At 45.7% G+C, this 20,068-nt stretch overlaps 1 protein-coding gene across 3 annotated transcripts in view; it reads left to right on the forward strand.

The window, feature by feature from the left end:
• The first annotated feature begins 210 nt into the window (after positions 1 to 210).
• The window catches only part of PTPRE (protein tyrosine phosphatase, receptor type E), a 234,036-nt gene continuing 214,178 nt past the window's right edge, over positions 211 to 20,068 (forward strand). For 2 of the 3 annotated variants that reach the window (XM_025211836.1, XM_025211839.1), the window contains exon 1: positions 211 to 471. The gene's annotated coding sequence lies outside the window, so the exon portion shown is untranslated. Of the gene's footprint in view, positions 472 to 586; positions 646 to 20,068 lie in introns of those variants that run through there. The other variant, XM_025211837.1, reaches the window with a different exon arrangement.

Here is a 20,068-nt window from a genome sequence, read left to right on the forward strand (position 1 = left end):
CTGCAGCGCGTGCACGGGGCCGGGCCGGGGGATGCCGCGCCCCGGGGCAGGTGCGAGCCCGCACGTGTGGCCCCGGGGCATCCCGCGCTGCCGCCGGCTCCGTGCGCCCGGGGAAAGGCTCCGTCCTTTTTTCCTGCGAGCGAAAGCCCAGAGCTGGCGTTTGCCGAGGGCCGCCGGGAGCCTGGGGAGGGGCCCTGGAGCCCCAAAGGCTTGAGAGGCACTTGTCCAGGGAGGGGTGCGTCACTGCTCAGGGCGGGGAAGGAGCCTTTGCTCCTTCACAGCCCAACTTCCTTCCTGAGCAGCATCCTGCGCCTCTGGTTTCCATCGGGAATTGTTGCTGCGGGCGGTGCGAAGTTGTGGAGCCAGGATTAAAAAGTGGTGGCCCGCCAGCGGGCGGTTTGACTTGGAAATCCGTTTTGTAGCGGATGGTAAAGTCTCCGCCACAGCGAAAGAGGATTGAGTTATGTCCAGGTGAGACCCTGCGTCTGTTGGAAGCAGGGGCAGCAGCTCCGATTGGTTTCCAGGAGGCCGACACGCCACCCTGGATTTTGGGAGGACGGGCAGATGCTGAATCGGAGGGCAGCTAGTCGATTTTCTGCTTGATACTTAAAGCTTTTGCTTTTGCAAGCACTTTACTAACGCCAGGTTAGTGCTTAGGGGTGTGGTGCGGCCCGCTAGCTAACTCAGTCTGCCGTCTGGGGTCTCTGAAAGTGATGCACGATGTGTTGGGAGGGAACCGGTGTAGTAATGGGAATGTAAATGTGGGAGCGGATGTGATTTGGCTGCCTTTTTGCTACCTAAAGGAACTTCTAAAATTGTGTTGCCCGTTTAAAAAAAGAAAAAGCATGCCTTTTCTGCATGAAGTGCTGGGTGTTTGATCCATACTTAACAACCATATCATGATGGAGGAGATTTAACATTGTTTCCTCTGCTTAAAAATTAAATTCCAACATATGTATCAGGAACATGTGTTTATGCAAATGGTTCTTGTATCATATTTACGTAGTCTGGTTGTGACAGATTTCTGTGCTGCTGACGTCTTACTGCCTGGCGAGTTTCACCTGGTGGTTTCTTGCCGTATCTTTGTATTTAATCATTTTAAGTGTTTTTTGTTTTCTTTTCAGTGGTGGTTTTTCGCAGCACTGATTTATGTAAATGAAAAATAATTGCACTTGCTACTCCCCGGGAGAAACTTGTATTGTTGTAGTGGTGATTGAAAAGGGGAGTTCACATATAATGATGCCTGCTCTCTATTCATCCTGAAAGAGAATATAATTCAAATCAATTTGGGATTAGTATTGGGGAAGTTTTCTTCAAAGTATGTATATTTTATTGAAATCTGTAATGAGGTGAAATATAGCTGAAGTACTGATTCCAAGCGCCTCCTAAGCTTCCTTAGTGTTTCTGCCTCAGAAGCATCCTAGGTGAATCCGGCCTAAATAAAGGTAAATTGCAGAACCTGGCTCACTCAACTGTCTGGTACCTGGCATTTTTCCTGGGAATACACTGTGCTTCATCCCTAAGTACAATTCCAGGGACTGCTTGCTGTTGAATTCCTAATATTCACAGAGCACGAACCAGTAGAGCATTTTCATCCGATGATTTCGGAACCTCCCATAGAAACTTGTCAAATCAGTTTCAGGGATCATCTCTTACCTAGGCGAATTTAAATCACAGATTGTGATGTACGTATTCCAGTAGTAGTAGGCCTGAACTGTAAAATCAGGATTTAGTCTCTAAACTCTTGCAAAGTTCATGGCTGTTTACACATGGGTTTTGTACTTGGACTCATTTGTAAGTTTCTGCTTCTGTGAGAGGTTAAGTGGATATTTATGAGTTCATGAAGCTTTAATTGAAAAATATACAGGAATAGATATACAAATGGTTTACACATAGTCTTTAAACAGCATTGAACCCACTGCATATAGCAAATATTGAATGTAAGTTCGTATTTTTCTCTCTTGGATAGGGGAAGCATAGTTTAAAAAATTAAACTTTCTTTCCTATTTGTTGTCATTTATGATTTATTTTCATGTTTGAGTTACTTTGATTTTTTTCCCCCCAGTTTGTATTCAAAGTTGTGGACACTTAGAAATCTTAAAACCTGTATCTAAAATCTCACAACAGGCTCTGCAATATAAATTGGTTTTCATAGATGCCTCAGTTATTTACTGTCTACACAAGTTGCATTGGACCTGATTAACCTCTTCCTGAGTTTTTCATTTTTATAAAAAGATTTCAAGATGAAGCTACATAAAATGTAGCTCCAAACATTTTTTTAAAGTTGGGCTCTTGCCTGTGTTCCTCTTTGGAAACTGCTGAGCCCATATTCTTTATCTTCTTTCTGTCTAGAGAGTCATTCTTATCTCCCTGTGTGTAGGTGGGCAATCAACAACAGTGGCCATGTAATGGACATTGAGTTCTTCTGGGAGAGTCATTGGGTGAGTGTACAGATGTTCAGGATCACTTCTGGAAGAGTTTCTCTTGGGGACAGTGGATGTCTGTACATGAAGCCACAGAATGGTTCTCCAGCATCCCCGGGTGCTTTGCTCCTTCCCTCACTCCTGGGAGTGTTGCTCACTGGATTCCACTGTTTCAATCAAGCAGGGAGCAGAAAATGCCCCCTTCACAATCCCCATATGGTGCAGCAGGGAGACTGGCTGAGCCAGGCTGCTCAGTGTCAGCCTGTCAGGGCTTCCCTGTGTCCAGGTGAGCGGGGCTGCAGAGCATGCTGAGATATGTGTACAGAGGTATTCTGGCTGTGCAACATCAGCACTGCAAGCTCTCTGCTCTTCAGGGGCTAAGCATTCAAATGTCTGTTTAGGCATATCCAGGTAAGTTTTCCTACCAGGTTCAGCACTGTCACGGCAGGTAGAGGATAATCTATCTGGCTATCATTATCAACCATGTTTGCTAGAGCACACAGGACTTTTTTGGGGAGGAGGCTTTGTCTGATTACAAATCCCTAATAAGATGGTTACAATGATTATATTAATTACAAACTCATTATTATAATGAGATAGAGGTAGATGTAATTTCTAGACTTGATCAGAAACAGGCATTTTTCAAGAAAAGCATGCACAACAATAAAAAACTAAGATTGTATCTTATAATGATTTGTGGAAATGTTTGGCTTTTTTTTTTCCTAAAAAATCCCAAAGCTATTTAGGTTTTAATTGTTTGGTTCAGAAATAGGAAAAAATGGAAAGAACTTAAAAACAGAAACAAATGCATGGGAAAGTCCCGTTTTTTTCAAAAATATGTGGAGCCAGCTGTTGTGATTTCTACCATACGAATTCTTTTACTTTCTCTCATTTTGGCAGTTGTAGTAAGCGGGACACTCGGCTATCAAAACCTGAATGTAGTATGACAATGTGTGTCTGTCTGTCTGGGAAAGTGTATTTAAGAAGTGTTATTTGTTAGTTTCCTCTAGTTATGGTTCATTTACTGTAGAATTAATTGATTTGTCATGTACTGGTTTGATCTTAGCTTGCTGCTGTGATTATGTCTGATCCACAATTTGTACAGGCTATGAGTTGGAATAAATAATATGAGACAAGTCTGTTTTAAAGAAATAATTGTAAAGACTATGAGGAAACAGACAGGATAAAAGATCAGATAAATTATATATACTTTTTAAAGTGAAGAAACAACTTCTATTTTTTTTTTAATTTTCTGTATCCTGGTATATTTAAATAAAATTAGAGCTCCTTACATACCTAAAATATCAGTTTGAGTAAGATTCCTTGATCTTCACTAATTTATATAGAGCCTGTGAAGTGCAGGTGCAAGAAGATAATTGCTGCTGAGCATGGATTTTAATCTGTTCTTTATTGTTGCCCTGCTCCCTAGCCAAGGCTTTCCTCATCTGTATGACCTGAACTTTAATCTCAGTTAAAAAGGCCATCTAGCACTTCAGTTTTTGTTTGTGGTTTGTTTGTTTTTTTTAGTCTTTTTTTTAATATTGTTTTGGGTGTCCGTCTTTTCTAAGGCTGCATTTTCTGGTTTCCAGATTATGGAGTCTATTGTCAATTTTACATTTATGAGCTTTAGAGTTGCAAAAGAGCTCAGCTGCAGGGTTTAATTGGGTGCTTGTACATGTGACAAAAAATTTCTTTGTGTGGCTTAATAGTATCACCCATTACACGTATGCAAGGTTTGGGTGTTTCAAATGAGTTTGCAACATTGCAGACTAAACCACACCTCTAGGTTAGTTTGCAATGTTGCTACTTTTAACGCTGTATCCTTTAATCTAACATCTCAACCACCCCGGCCATGGGAGAGGTGGGCAGGCTCTACCAACGATAAAGAAAAAGTATCGGGCCCTTTGCTGCTTCTGCCTCCAACAGAAGCAGGATCAGGCCCCTTACCACTTGTGCTTCTAGCAGTTGGCAGGATGCCTGGTGCTGCCTGGGAATGGGCTGACTTGCCCCAGGGGCACCGCTGGGGGTGCTGGCAGCAGGAGAAGGTGGTGGGGGCAGCATATGAGGCACTGGGAGCCTGGCCGGGCTCATGGGGAAGTTGGATTGTGCCTGTGTGAGCTGGGGTAGCACCCAGCCCGCTAGCAGCCTGCCCAGGCAGCTCTGGAGTGTGCTGCCACCACAGAGGGGAGAACCAAGTACCCCTGCAGCTCAGACTGCTTGGCCCACCAATAGATTGCTCTCTGGCCGCGGACAGGCTCCGGAGTAAAAAAAAAAAAAAAAAAAAAAGATTAGGTCCCTTCCTGTAACATGACAGAAAAAATTAAATGGTTTAGTCCTCAGGGTTTTATTTTATACCCCTCCATTTCAATTTAGGGGGCATAGAATAAAACTTTGAGGATTAAACCCCTGTCACATGTACAAGCACCTGTAGTCTTTTGATTTCCATTTTTCCATGCTAAATGTGAACCCAGTGCATGCGGGTGGATATACAGTACATATTTTCTCACAGACCTGTTTGCAGAATTAACACTTAAAAGTGTGACCTTGACAAATTGTGTAGAATCTGAGATGAGGGATTTTTTTTTTAGATAATAAATATTAATTGGGAATAATTTTAATTACAGGAATTGGGCTCCATGACTTCTATAGGACCCCTCCCTCACATTGTGCATGTTGGTGTGTGAATAAGGCAAATATGTACAGTAACTTGTTTTATGGTCTATGGGGGGCATCCTTTTATTCCATACACTACCTGTACAGCATATTATCAGTGAGATTGTGGCAAATGAGAAAAAGATTACTACATATACCAGAGGGTGAAAGGTAAACAGTGAATGAGGATGAATTGAGCTTCTAGCACAGTGATTCTCAACCAGGGTGCCTTGAGTTCCTTTTAAAGGTGATGCGGGAGCCCATGCAATGTCATCACCAGGGAGCTGGGTTTTCTGTTTCCCACGAAAAAACAAAAAGCCATGGATTTCCCTATTTTATCAGAGACAAAATGGATTTTACTTTTTAGCAGAGAAACCTGCAGATTTCCTGGTTTTGCAAAGTGGTCTGCAGGCTGGCAGAGTTACAGCCTGCAAGAGCTAATTGCAAAAAGGGCAGGAACCCCCCAACCCTGTCCGGAGGGGGAGGGGGAGGGTGGAAAGAGCAGGGCCTGAGGCTCTTAGTTCCCCAAGGCTTAGTTCAGACTCACTTGCCTTCCTGGAGCCTGTGAGGCTTACAGGGATCTGAGGGGTTGTGGGTCAAGGCTGGGGGACACCGCCAGGGCTGGGGGGGGAAGCTGGCTGGGTGCCACCTTCCCCCCCCAGCCACCATGCTCCATGAGGGAGCATGGAGGTGTTGAGGAAGGACATGGAGTGCCCACCCAGCCGGCGGCACATGAGCTGCAAGTGGGGCACTATTGGCCCAAGTGGGCTCTATATCTCCATGTGGCTTTCCTGAAGGGCCGATAGCGCCCTGCTCTGGGTCCATGTGCCGCCGGCCTGGTGGGCACTCCTGCGGGAAGCCAGCTGGTGGCTGAGGAAGTGGGGAGGCATTGGAGAAAGCCCACATGGAGTGCCCACCCAGCCAGCTTGTGGACCCAGAGTGGCATGGTATCGGTTCTTCAGGAAAGTTGCACGTGGAGGCGCAGAGCCTGCTCGGGCCGCTAGCATTCCTCTCCAGGCCCACGCTCCGCCAGTGGGGCGGTCACTCCATGTGCGGCTTTCCCCAACACCTCCCTGCTCCCTCATCCCCCAGCCAGCTTCCCGCAGGAGTGCCCGCTCAGCCAGCAGCTCGTGGACCCAGAGCAGCACGCTGTTGACCCTTCAGGGAAACTGCACACAGTGTGAAGCCACCCTGCCCCTGCCCCCTGCACAGATCTGGGGGGTGCAGGCCCCCCCTTTTCCCCTGGAGTGTGCACTGCTGCCAGGAGCCAGCCCCAGTCCTGCACAAGCCTGCAGGAGGCAGCAGCAGTAGGGGAGCCAACTCTGTGCTCCTATTGCTCCAGCAGCTGCTGCCTCCTGTTGGGGGCAGGGAACTGCAGACTTGGGTCCCTGGCCCCATAGCCCTGGCAGCTGCGGGGGGCTGTTGTGGGGGGCATGAGGGGCACGAGCAGGGCAGGTGGAGGGGGGGAAGCACTATGGAGGGCCTTTCATCTTAATTATGGATTTGGGCGGTTTTATTAGAGAATTTGCGATTTTAATTTTTTTCAGGGAAAATCAGGATGCCTGGTTATCATTGTTACACGTGGAAATATGATTCACAGGATAAATCTAGAGATTTCAAATAGGAAGCCATAGGACCATTACCTGTCTGGCCTGTTGTGGTCTTTCTGAGTTCTTTGCAGCAGGAGTGCTGTATTCTTTTTCTGTAGTTTAAAAAAAAAAAAAGTGCAAACTAAGAGTTGGCATTTCCTGAGGAGTGCTTTGAACCTAAGCCAGGGTGTCTTGAGTCTGTTCAGTGGTGCCTTGAGGCTAGGAAGGATGAGAACCACTGCCCTAGCAGGTTACAGTGATGTGTGATTGATACAGAGGGCTGGGACCTAAGAAATCTAGGTTCCTAAGCTATCTGTTATAGATGTCCTGCACAATTGTTGATATGTTAGGCTTTCTGTTCTTGGGTTCTGTATCTTTAAATTGTTGATAGCCTTCTCTGACCTCAGATAAGTAGTGAGAGAATAAATTAATCATGTCTCTGAAATGATTGGTCATACTACAGTGGCGAGCGCCACAAGAAAACCATTGTTACTCAATGCAAGTGTGCAGGTGTATTGAATGTGGATTAAACAATAATGATATAAAGGACTATTAAACACTTGCATCATTCACTATGCACAGTTAGTTCTGTGCACTGCATGAGTCAGATTCTGTGGGGAAAATAATATTCAATGTTTTGACACACTAAAGGATATGTCTATATTAAAGTATGAATTCCACTTTGGTTTTGTGAACACCATATCATGTTTCCACTTCCATTTTAATGAGACAGTCACTGTGGCTCTCTAGTAAGGAACTGACTTCAAATGGAGAGACATTTATGTGAAGCTGTGGTAGAAAAGGCAGTCATCAACACCAAGTAGCCTAGTACCTAGTAGAATGATAGATTTTCTTCTAGTGGGGTTATTGACTTGAATGACATTCTGTCTAGAGGATGGCAGGAATTTCTCAGTGGAAGGGCAAGGGAAAAATGGGGTCATAAGTTGCTCTTCAATGAGCAATGCTGTTGGAGAAGTAAGGAGGGTGGTATTTCACCACCAGCAGCCACATGGCAGGGCCATAAAGGCCAGGCAACCTGGCTTCCTTGAGGACTTGAACTAAATTCAGGACTGTCACAAACAGAGAAAGATTGTGTTTGAGAGTTGTTTCCTACAGATCTGTGGTTTTAGTTTTTTATTGATATATCATTGGCTCTGAAAAAAGGAAAGTATTTTCAGAGTAAAATATGTGTGTGCATGTGCTTGAAAGAGATTCCTTTGCTAAATTTATGTAGCTTTTCTTTTAGGTGCCATTTTTCCTTAAATGTTTAATAATTAAACCAGAGCGTCTGATTATCAGCTTGACTCTGGGAGGATTGGAAATGTTTGAAGCACTAGCTTTTGGGCCACCATAAAAGGTGTCAGACAAGGAGTGTGCAACTGGGAGTATTCTAAAGAGACCCAGAGCTAGGAATAGTGATCAGTCACTACCCTGTCCAAGCGGGTCTTAAAGATTGGTGGCATTCAGTAGTTCACTCCAAGCATAATAGATGGTTTTTAATGAGCAGGACTGGTGTGGGTGTGATGCGCATTATTAAGTGTGTTGAAGTTAAGTTGTAGCCATTATTAGGGTTACCATACACCTGGGTTTTCCTGGACATGTCCTCTTTTTAGATCCTCTGATCTCTGCCCTGGCGGTTTTATGAAATCTGAACAAATGTCTGGGATTTTGCTCTACTCAGCTGTGGGGAGCAACAGGAGGGCGATCAGAGGCAGGAGACACCGTGTGCATCTGCATGCATTACAGACACACAGCCAGCATGCAGCGAGGCACGGGGGTGGGAACAGCTTCAGCAGCTGGATGCAGGTAAGTCTATAGGGAGCTTGGGTGCTGTCTGTGTTACCAGATTTCTCCATCACTTTGGGGTGTGCTCGTTTATTAGGGTTACGTTTCTAGGGTTGTTGTAATTCTCTCAATGTGCTGCTTGTGTTACTTGTGTTTCTATATGGCGCTGTATCTCTCCCTTCTGCAAGTCCTCACTCCCAATGGAGCTATCTTGCAGGACTCAATTTTAGTGGGGCTGGGTTCCTCCAGCCACTAAATCAGTCTCTCTCACTCTCTCTCACACACACGCACACACACACACACTCTCTCTCTCTCTCTCTCTCTCTCTCTCTCTAACGTGACATGCCTGATCCGACTGGGTTGATCAGCATGTACAGGTTGACACCCTCAAAAGACAGGAATCAGTTCATTAAGGTAACAATAAAATGCAGTCAGACACAAGCAGACAGGTGAACAAAATACCTTTGAATCTGTCTGGGTGTCCAGTTGATTCAGTTCATTAGGGCACGTCTGAGCCAAACTGGGTCAGTCAGCCTATACAAGCTTATGTGTCTCAAACTCAGCATGTCCCAATCTTTTGTCCTAACTGTCCTAGTAGTGGTAGCCTCTTGATGAGTGAACCCACAGTATTTCTGGGCTTCACAGGGATCTTTGGCTTAGGTAAAAGAAACGTTGCTGCAGACCAAGTGGGGAAGGGGAAGTAGAGAAGGAAAAATATACCCGGTTACCACCAGTGTGACTATAAAAGTTATTTATTGCTAAGTATATGAAATTTCTAATGGTACTAGTAGTAAGAGACATGCAAGGAAAAACAAACAAAACAATTACAATATTACCCTGATTTAATTGAATACTTGGGGAAACCTAGCTCAAGCTTAACTAAGTCAATTTAGGTTCAGAAAGCTATGCCTAGAGAGAAAAAGAAAGAGGGAGAAGGACAAAGAGAGAGAGTGAGAGCTGGGATCTCACCATTCCAAGGCACTCGGGTGATTTGTTGACAAGCAAAATTCCCAGCACGATCACTGAAGGGAGACAATCTCTTTCTCCCAGCTTCTCGAGAACAACAGTGGATGGTGTCTCCTCTTGAAGCATACTGTTTGCTGCTTTACAGCTTTCTTATACCCTTAGTCCAGCCTCTTCAAAGCATTCTTTTAATTGTGTAAATTAAGAGTGTCCCAAGCCATAATTGACAGGTAAAATCCTGTTATATAAACAGTTTAAATTTAAATGAATTACCTTTTTCAGTGACAAGGGGTTATCTGGTTTGAAACATCTCAAGAAACTGATTAACAACCAGGAAAAACATCAAGTTTTAAGGAGTAACCAGACACCTAGGAGCCAGCTTGAAATTATTATGACTATAGAAGATATACTGGAAGGGAAACCATATTGTTTCTTCTCAGATGGCTTAGCTATGCTTGCACTGTGAAGTCAGCATCAGTGTTTTGTATTTTACTCAGCTCAGCATGACTTTCAGATTTTACTGTAGTCTTTTAACAGACTTAAGGGGATTACTTGGAGTGTTCATAAACTTTGTGGGGAGGACTTCCACCAGTCGTCCCGGAAAAAAGTATGACAGCATTTGTGGTCAGGACACCAAAGAGCTGGACACTGTGATGAACCCTTAACCATTGTTCAAATGTCACCCATACCCCCGCTGACTTGGTCTCTTGCCTCAGCATTCCCTAACCCGGCAACCAAGTTTTAGTCAATCAAGTTTAAATAGGCCTCCCATAGTGGAACCGGAGAATGTACGGCCCATGATGCCTATTAAACTTTTTTTCTGCTTAGTTCTGGGTAGATGAGGGGTGGGGGGGGCGGGGGGGGAGTAGAAAAAGTCCTTTGTAAGTCCAGCAAGCTGGGTGCCAGGGCTCCCTCAGGAACACAGAGCTGACAGGTAACATCAGAGAGGGGTTTTTTAGAGGATGGATATGTAGCGGGGTGCCTGCTGGCACTGGAGAATGGTGTATAGATGTGAGCATTGCAACAGGGAGCAGGGGGAAGGGGGCAGAGGGAGATGGGGGTGGGGAGGGGTTTTTTAGAGGATGGATATGTAGCGGGGTGCCTGCTGGCACTGGAGAATGGTGTATAGATGTGAGCATTGCAACAGGGAGCAGGGGGAAGGGGGCAGAGGGAGATGGGGGTGGGGGTGGCCTTTGGGGATAGTGAGGAGCTGCGTGGCTGGGCTAGGTGCACCGGGGGCTGGTGCCTGTGCTTGTAGGGGTAGGGCACCTGGAAGATGCTGCCCAGAGGGGATGTGGGAGACATAGCCAGGCCACCTGGTGCGGTGCAGGAGCCCCAGCATGAGGTGGGGGGTTCTACTTTTCCCTCCAGCCTGTGCCAGGACCGGATTCGCTCTGCTGCCACCTGCACAAGCCGCAGCCACTGCATTGTGGCCCAGTCAGGATGGGGGCAGCTGGAGGCGCCCTCTGGCAGAGTTGGGAGGAGCAGGGGAGCTTTGGGTGAGGAGTGAGGGGCACTGAGGGCGGGCAGGAGGCTGTGGGCTGGGAGTGCAGGGCATTGGCAGCACCAGGGGGCTGTGGGTTGAGAGTGAGAGGCATCAGCTTGGCGCAGGGGTCAGGGAACTGTGGATAAGGAGTGAGGAGCACTGGCAGGGCTGGGGTCTGCAGGTCAGGAGTGAAGGGCAGCAACAGGGGTGGCGGGCCTGCAGGATGGGACTGAGAGGCACCCTGGGGAGGGTGGGGGCAGAACTATGGGTCAGGAGTGAGGGGCATCAGCAGGACTAAACGTCTGCATGTTGGGAGTGAGGGCCTCATCAGGGATGGAGGGCTGCAGGGTGGGAGTGAGGTGTCCCCCTGACAAGTGTCCTCTTTTTTTGGAACTGGAAATATGGTAACCCTACTTATAGTCCAGGAAATATGTGAGGGGCAAGAGTTTGTGGGTAGTATCTTTTATTGGACCAAGATCTCATCCGCCAAAGTTCATCTAAGTCCATTTCAGCTATACACTTGGTCTAATAGAAGATATCACTTATAAAAATGATTGTTTCTCGCATGATTAGACAGTTTCATAATGGATATTCACCATGGGGCAGAATTCTACCATCCAGTGTTTGTGTCCCAGTATCTCAGCAAGATATGATTACTGCTTAGGCCATAGACTTTAAACACAACATGAATAGAATACTGCTTTGAATAAATCTTTATAAAAATCTGTCAGCAGCATTCCCCTCCTGCAGACTTTGTATGGTAACCCAGTTTAAACCCAGCAGAATAAATAACCTGTGGGGTTGCAGAAAGAAAACACTTTGTTAATAAACAAGTGGAAATTGAGACTGTCTGCCTAACACAATGAGTCAGATGGTATCACAGTGAAATGACTACAAAATAAATATAACTACCATTAAATGCTGCTCATAGCCTTGGACAAGAATTCTTTTTATAGTAAGTGGGGAATATCAGTCTAAATGTGAGGCACTGGAACTAATCCTTGTCCTTGCCCTTTTTTTATAAAGAAGTTTGTTTCTTCTACTTCTACTTGTATAGTGAGTGCTAACAGGTTGAAACCGTAGTTAAAAACCTTATCTGAAAAACAGGATCAACTTAAAAGAACAAGTAGCAAGAGCAACTGCACAATTGAGAAATAAAGATCTGACTTTCATGTAATTTTTTAGCAATAAAAGAACATAGAAAATGTGAATATAGAGTAGTTCAGTAATTCTATATATGTTATATAAAAAATGGTTGTGGAGATAAGAAACTAATGCTATTTTAAAGGGTGGCCTTTTAGAAGCAGAATTATTTCTTTAAATATAAAGATATCCATGAAGTCTTAATTTGTTGTGCACGGAACTACTCAGATTTTAAAGAAGCTTTTAAAATTAATATATGAATGATATGGGAAAAACAATGCAAAGCAGTTTCCTCAGGCACAGTATGTATGCAAATTTGAAGACTTAATTCACTGTCCACATACAGTACATATTGATACAATGCAGATTGCCTACATTGCTTGCTTACTGACTGAAAAGTTGGACCTGCAGGGAATATGGCCATTGCAACCGTCTGCATGTTGTTGCTTGGAGTACAGAGGATCTTTTGATTAGCAATTGTAGAAAAATGTGAAAGCTTTTTCTTTAGTGTGAGCCGTGGTAGTGAACAGATCTTTGTTTCTTGATAGTCATTTTATTATCAGTTTCTTGATGCAGAATGAACAGTTTTTCATTCATGTTATATTATGAAGTACAGTTTGGCGTGCTGTGATCCAAAGAAATGTAACTTGGATAGAGACATTATTAAAGTGGTCTGTATCCTATGCTCTCTGCAGAGTATATGTAGAAGTATTACTCATACCATGCTAGTTTTACTGGTTGCTTGCTCTGTCACTTGCATTTCTGTGTAATGATTCAAATACATTGAGCTTTAACTTATTTGTTCAGTGATGCAGCAGAATTCAAGCTTAATGAAACATGACTGTAACAGGCAATTTCCTGTGTACAGATATTCTATAAAAATGTAATCTTGTTTTATTTTCTTTCTCTCTTGTTACCTGTGCCCTTCTTGTTAATCCTACTGAATGATGTTATGTTGTATTCCCTGTACAGCTTAATACATAAAGTTATTGTGTACTACAGAGTACAATAACTTGGAAAAAAATGACTATTTTGAGTCTTGCCACGTTTACTAAAATTATACATATACTTTTAAAGAATATCTAACAAATATTAATATTTTGTATAAACCAGAGCTGAAATGAGATACTGTGCAGGAAGAGGATTAAGGGAGACCTGGCAGAGGCAATTTGCTGAAGCATTGTGTGTGCATCCACTGTAAAATAGTTTATGCTCTAACAAGATGTATTTTTTTTTGTGGTGGTTATTGTGGTTTTGGAATCTATTTTAGAGGCATGCATACAGTGTTATTTTTTTAATTCTGTGTACTTTCAAAGGTGTACACCTTTTACTGGTGATACAGTAAAAGGTTTTACTGGTGATATCATTTGGCCTGCAGAAATATTTTGCATTCAGTGCACAGTGAATCTTTGACTGGGAGAATAAATTGGAGATTATTTTTGCTGGTAAGAGGAGGTGATGCTTGTGATGCATATATAGAATTGTAGCTCTGTTAGCCTGCTTTTTTGTATAATAAATAAAACTTTTGGTAAATCACTGAAAATGAAAAGGCTGACCTTTGAACAAGTTAGAGCAAAATATTAAGGGCTTTTTTGCCTATTTTCCTTTCTTTTCTTGCACAGAGAGGACAGGAGAGAGAGTTGATCCTGGAGACTTTGGGCACTGTGTCCAGAGGCATAAGCCATTTTTGCAAATGCTCAGTACCTCTTCAGTATTATTCATTCTTATATGTTTATAGACTTTGAGAACATACCTGCAGAAACCATGGTACCAAGGGCTGGTGCTCCCCTGAACAGTTAGTACTCCCCCCGTTAGCAGCACTCCCTTTAATAGGGCAACACTGTTCACAGTGCATTAGCATACTGTGCTTAGGGAATGAATGTGTTTAACTGTCCCTTGCCCAGCCCTGTTTGGTTACCCACAGACCTGAACCCTTGAGGATTTTTATTGATAGACGTCTCTGGGAGATTGCAAAACATGCACGATAGGCAGCACTAGCCTTTTCAATAGCTCTGAAAGATATTATGGTGGCCTAACAAAGAACTGCAGAGTTAAGTGGTAAAATCCATCTGCTTTTTTTCAGGAGATGAGAGACAGCAATATTTTATTTACTGTTTATTTACTATTATTTTCTAGCTCCAAAGGCTTCCATTAAGATTGCAGCTGTCACTGTGCCAATGATGGTGGTTCCATAGATTTAATGCTCACTTGCATCCAGGGGTGAATCCAGGAGGTGTGCATTGGTGCAGTTGCGCTCCCCTTTGACCCTTGGTCCACAAAAAGTTTAGAAGAAACTGGGCACATCTACATGAGACATTTACCATGGAGTAGACTAATTTGCTCCACTATAAATGTCTCATGTCTACACGTACAGGGCTGGAGAAAACTAATAAACTCCACAGCAGGGTTGTATTTGTAAATACAAGCACTATTCTGCTGCAGAGTTTTTTATTTTGCAGCACTGCATGTACAGACACTGATGTGGCTGGCTGGGGCAGGAGAGTGCTTTGGTGCATGGGCTGTCTGCTGGCTAGACCTGCAGTGGATCCGTGTTGTGTTATGGTATAATGCACCACAGCATCTACACCCCCCTTTTTTAAATCCTAGATCCTGTCATGCTTGTGTCAGAATGATGCCTTTATATTCACAGATATTTGCAGATTAATAAAAATATAATATAAGGTAAATTTGGCTTTGTAATACTTTTCAGCCGACTAATAGCAGTTTATCACAAGTCACACACAGACTTAGTATATATGATACTAAAAATTGGAGGCCAGGTACAGAAGCTACACTTATTTCATGGTAGGCACATGGAAAGCACTCTACAGCCATGATGAACAGATGGTTAGGGCACATAGAGCACTGTAAAAATGGTGGATCCCGCTCTAAGATAACCCTGGTTGGATGTGGTATCAAATGTGCTTTAGGTTGGGGCACTGCAATGAACATCTGTCATCATGGCTCATGTTACATCGCATTCTGCTGGCAACCTAGAGGGCTTTGTGGCATCCCGCTTACCCGCTCTCACGGGGCAGCAGTCTAGCCTCAGCCAGAGCTAGATTGTTTTGCCTGAGCGCTGGACCGGTCCCACCCCCAGGCTGTCACTCACAAGAGTCAGTGAAGCCCCTGTATCCAGCACCCTCCCAGCTTGTTCCCTCCAGCCAGCTATCAGACACTGTCTAGTATTGCTGCTTAGTGTGCAGATTCCATCTAACTTGTCTGGGCATTTTTAAAGATTGCAGCTTTCGATTAAGTGCTGTGATGATTGTGTATGCCTGCATTCACATGGGGGGCTGTCCAAGATGTTCATCTTGTGCAGTGTTGTATTGAAATGTCTATATCCAGACCTCAGTCTGTTCAGCTTGACTCGTACTTCTCTGTCAAGGTCGTGCCCAATGGGGGACAAATTTGGTGTTGGTATAAAATGCTGTAGGAATAGAATTCAGACCAGATTGCTCTGAATGATCCTTTCATTTCCATTTACCCCACCCCTTATCTAAATTTAGCACAAGGACACAGTACCTGGTCTGCCAGACTTTCCATGGGACCAGAAACCTGGCAGCATGGGAGTGGTTAGGGTCTGTCTTCTTATATCACTGGGTCAAATATCCAGTGGTGCAGGGAATATATCTGTGTGGGTGCAAGTTGTGCAGCCTGTCACTGGCGACGTGTAGGAGGTGCACGCGGGGGCACGTGACCCCCCTGAGATTGGCAGTGCACCCCCTGCAAAAAACGCTGCTGGTTGCGCCTGTGGGTGGTTGTTGCTTGCCACCCTCCCCCCCTCCTCATTGCTGACACCGCCAGCAGCATCTGTGGATGGTCTCCAGTCACTGCTGGTCACCGCTGCTGTTGCCAGCAGCTTCTGTGGGTGGTCACTGACGGCTGATCGGTGCTCACCAAACCCTCCCCCTGTCACCAACACTGCGGGAGCTCCCTGCTTGGCCCGCCCCCACTGCCAGCGCTGCTGCAGCTACGTGCAGGAGCTCTCTGCTCGCCGCCGACACCGCTGCCTGTGGGCGTTGCTGTGCCCCCACCAGCCTCCAGGGGCATGCAGCATTCATGCAGTCTGTTATGAGCCTGTTAAGTACAGTGCTGAGCTTTTTAGTGTGGCACCTTCTGGACCATACAGGAGCACGGTAATCTATTGGGAAGTAGTATACCGTTGCAAGTGTGGTGATTTTGAGCACTTTGAAGTTGGCACCTCATGTTGTGCTGGCTAAACATCTTAAGGCAGCTACCCATACGGAGACGTCACTGCTGATCTCCTGAATGTGATGTTTATTAGTGAGGGAACAGTCTAACGTGACTCCTTGGTTAGTTGGGATATGCTCATGAGGAAGGATATAGTTGGAAGATTTACCAAAAGGTTTGTTTATTATGTAAAAAAGAAGGCTAACAGAGCAGCAATTCTAAATCTGCATCACCTCCTCTTATCAGCAAAAATAATCTCCAATTTATTCTCCTACTCAGATATTCAACATGCTCTCGGCTCAACCCTTCTCCATGTGGAAGACCTGATGATGCTGATTTGTTGATGCTCCTCACTGATCTTGAACCTCTCAAACAACCCTCCACCCCCTCTCCCCCTCACTTGCCAACCTCTGCACTACTGGCCTGGAACAAAGCAGAGGTGCCAGGCTCAGTCTCCCCTACTGGTGTTGGGGGGCTTATCAGTTTGTGTTACATTGAGTGGGGCCATAGATCTGGATAATTGTCTACAGACCACCCCTTCCCTCAGGGTCATATTGCTTTCCTGAGAGAGGCCCCCGTGTTTACCTTAACACAAACCCTAACTAAACACACTTTGATGTACACTGAAAGCTTTTTTTGAGCCCCACAGCTGAGATATAACCAACAGGTGAATCTGCATTTTCGGTGATGATCCTCCAGGCGCTGTTTGGCAGAGCAACTACAAATGAGCACTGCTGTAGGTAAGGTGCAGCAGGAAATGGGAATTCTTCCTAGCAAAACATCCCCCACTCCATCCCTCCTTCTCCTTCCAGAAAACTGGAGTAGGTTTATGCCTCCAGGTCCTGACGCTCGGGTTTCCCAGGCTCCCACCCGGCTACCACAGCAGGGAGATGGAACCCAGGTGTTCTTCCCAGTTGAGGGGCAGAATGGGTCTTCTGTGCTGTTGTCAGTGCCAGGTCATGAGGAACTGCATGGTTTCTGGCCCCAGGTGACCCTTGTTGTGGGGGGCTGGAATGGACAAGTTGGTGACTGCATGCAGCTGTGGTGCTGCGGTACTTAAACGAGCAGTCCAGGACCAGGAATGCACTGCAGAATTCCAAGAGTGAGGTCTGCAGATGGCTAGCCACTCTGAGGGAGGTTGTATGTGCCGCTATAGAGCTGAGAGAGTCACAGCACCAGGATAAGGAGTTTATGCATCAGGTCAAAGACTGCTTGGGATCCAGCTATGACACCCCTAAGTAGTGTCAGCACCACCTCCTGTGGGAAGACAGCTGCCCTCCCAGTCCAGAGTGGTGCAGCAGGCTGCTGCTCACCCCCCCCCGTGCCTCCCCCAACATGGAAAGCCCCACTCCAAGGACTCCTCCCTAGGGTGCCATTCCCAGGAGTCCCACAGGGCAGCGGGGGGGGTGGGGGTGGATGGCAGCTGTAGGGGAGTGCTTTATATCTCGCATTGATTGGGAGATGCTTGGGGGCTGTGGGGGCGCTGGAACAGGAGATACAGTGTATGGGAGCTGGTGACCCATGGTCCAAGGAGCCAGGAATGTGTCCAGGAGGGCCTGCCCCAGGGAGCATCAGTGTGGGAGGGGATGGCAACCTGGCTGCCCGAGACCCACTGCCAGGCATTGACTCAGCCTGCCTTCCAGGACCAGCTTGCTACCCCTGGCAACCATTGGCATAGGTACAGGGCCCCAAAGAGAATGCAAGGAGTGTGGGGGGGCATCCCACCAACCCATTACGCCAGGCCATTATGGTACTGGGTCTTGCTTTGGGGGAATGGTGGAGCCTCTGCAAGGAATGGCAGCCCTCTGGGTTCTAGTCCACGTTCCAGAGTCGGCAGCATTCCAGTTTTTCTTTATTATGCAAATGAAAAGTTTGGTAGCTGCAACATTTAATTAAACCAAGAGGCAGCAGTTTCATGTGCGGCATTCACCCTGCCACCATAAGGTTTTGAGTTTAAATTGAGCCTCCTGTACTGAAAGGTGTCATTGGGTTAATCTGGAGATATGATAAACATAATGCTGGAATTTTTGTGCGTGTGAGTGCGTGTATTTTAACTCCGATTAAACCAGGATTTGTTTTTATTGTATTTATTTTTTGTGTTATTGTAGCTGTGGTCATGGACTCTTGATGCCTTGAGCTATGGTCTCTGTGTGCACAGCTGGGGAGACTCTAGTAATCTGGTGAAAATAATCAAGTTAGGAAAAAAAATTATTTTGTTTTTAAAATATACTTTTAGAAATACAGTGAGCCTGATACTTAACTGGAGTGGAGATGTATCATTTATGCCAGCTCATGATTTGGCTCAATTTTTGTTTTTGGAAATGTTGTGGAAGCCAATCAGACTCAATGGCTAACTTCACCGAGTGAATTAGCAGTAGTGCAATCCTGCCAGACTGTCTTTAATTATCTGACCTTAGCAGGACTCAAGGAAGTTTAGCATTTTTTCAGGATCAGGTCCGGGTCTCCATTCAAACATTTTGAAGTGACTGATTTCACTGGAAATACATAGGAGCAATATCTGTAACTCTCTGAATATTTTAAGTGTACTTTTTAATGGTAATCTGTCTTGCCTCAGAGAAGGAAAGTATGTAGCATTTCAGTTCTGAAAACTTAAACTGAAAAGAGTCTAATAAATCTGATCAATTCCTACTGAAATTTATCAGTCAGACTGAGATGTACTAGCAAGTTAAAAGGGTATAGCTGAGCCTAAATGTGAGATGATAAGGTTTCAACTGAAAATGTTTGCACAACTGAATGAAATAAATCTTCTTTGGCAATCTCTTTCAGTCGAGGATGATTGTCTTCCATGATTGTCTTATCTGTGTGTCCGAAAATGGCTGATGACAGGGATCTCAGTTTTCTCTTTTTAAAAATCACAAATTATGTTATTAAACCCCCCCAAATCTGCAATTAAAATGAAATGCCTCTGTGTGTGTGTGTGTGTGTGTGTGTGTGTGTGTGTGTATCAGTTGAACACAATGTTTTATTGATATATTCACAGTTTTAAAGCAATTTGGAAGTCTATCAGTGCCTCAATCACTATAATAAAATAAATCCTAAATATCTATAAATTATGGTGTTTGATTTTGGGTTTTTTATCAGGGAAAATCAGAGCTCTCCCTGCCCCCTTCACTTACCAGGATGTAGGTGCAGCTGTGGCTGTCCCCTCTCCCCCCCTCACTGCTTTATGGCACTGAGCAGCTTTGACCTGCCAGTGTCCTGCCATGCCATTGCCATTCACTCTTGACCCCCAGCCCTGCTGGTGCCCCTCACTTCTGCTTCACAGCCCTGCTGGAGGGGCTCTCTGCTGTCGGCGCTATTGGGTCAGGGACCCGGCTCTGCAGTCCCCTGCCCTGCTCCTGAGCAGCACCTGAGCCCTGGCTACTGCCTGTGGCAGACAGCAGCTGCTGCAGAAGAGCAGTGTGTGGTACGCAGCCCCTCCTCCCCCATGGGCTTCATGGCCAGAGTGGAGCCCACAGTGGGGGCTGCCCGCTGTGGGCTCGGGCTCCCCACCCTGCTGCCATCCCTCTAGGGCCTCCATGGCCCAGCGAGCGGGACCTGGCAGAGCAGGGCTGGGTGGGGAGGCTAATGCCTCTGATGGGAGCTCCTTGCTGCCATGGTGATGTGCCCCCTGCTGGCCTGGCAGCAGTAAGGGGCACAACTCTGCACCCCTGTTTCCCGCTGCTGCTGGGCAGACGAGGGTGCTTCACCGTGGCCATCAGTGACTGGTGCCTCCTGAACCTGGGGGGGGCACCCGCAGAAGCTGGTGACCCTGTCAGGGGGGGCACCAGCCCTACTGACAGCATCAGTGTTGGCCGTCAGGTGGGGCACGT

This window comes from Alligator sinensis, unplaced genomic scaffold, assembly GCF_000455745.1.
Source record: "Alligator sinensis unplaced genomic scaffold, ASM45574v1 scaffold276_1, whole genome shotgun sequence".
Classification (NCBI taxonomy): domain Eukaryota; kingdom Metazoa; phylum Chordata; order Crocodylia; family Alligatoridae; genus Alligator; species Alligator sinensis.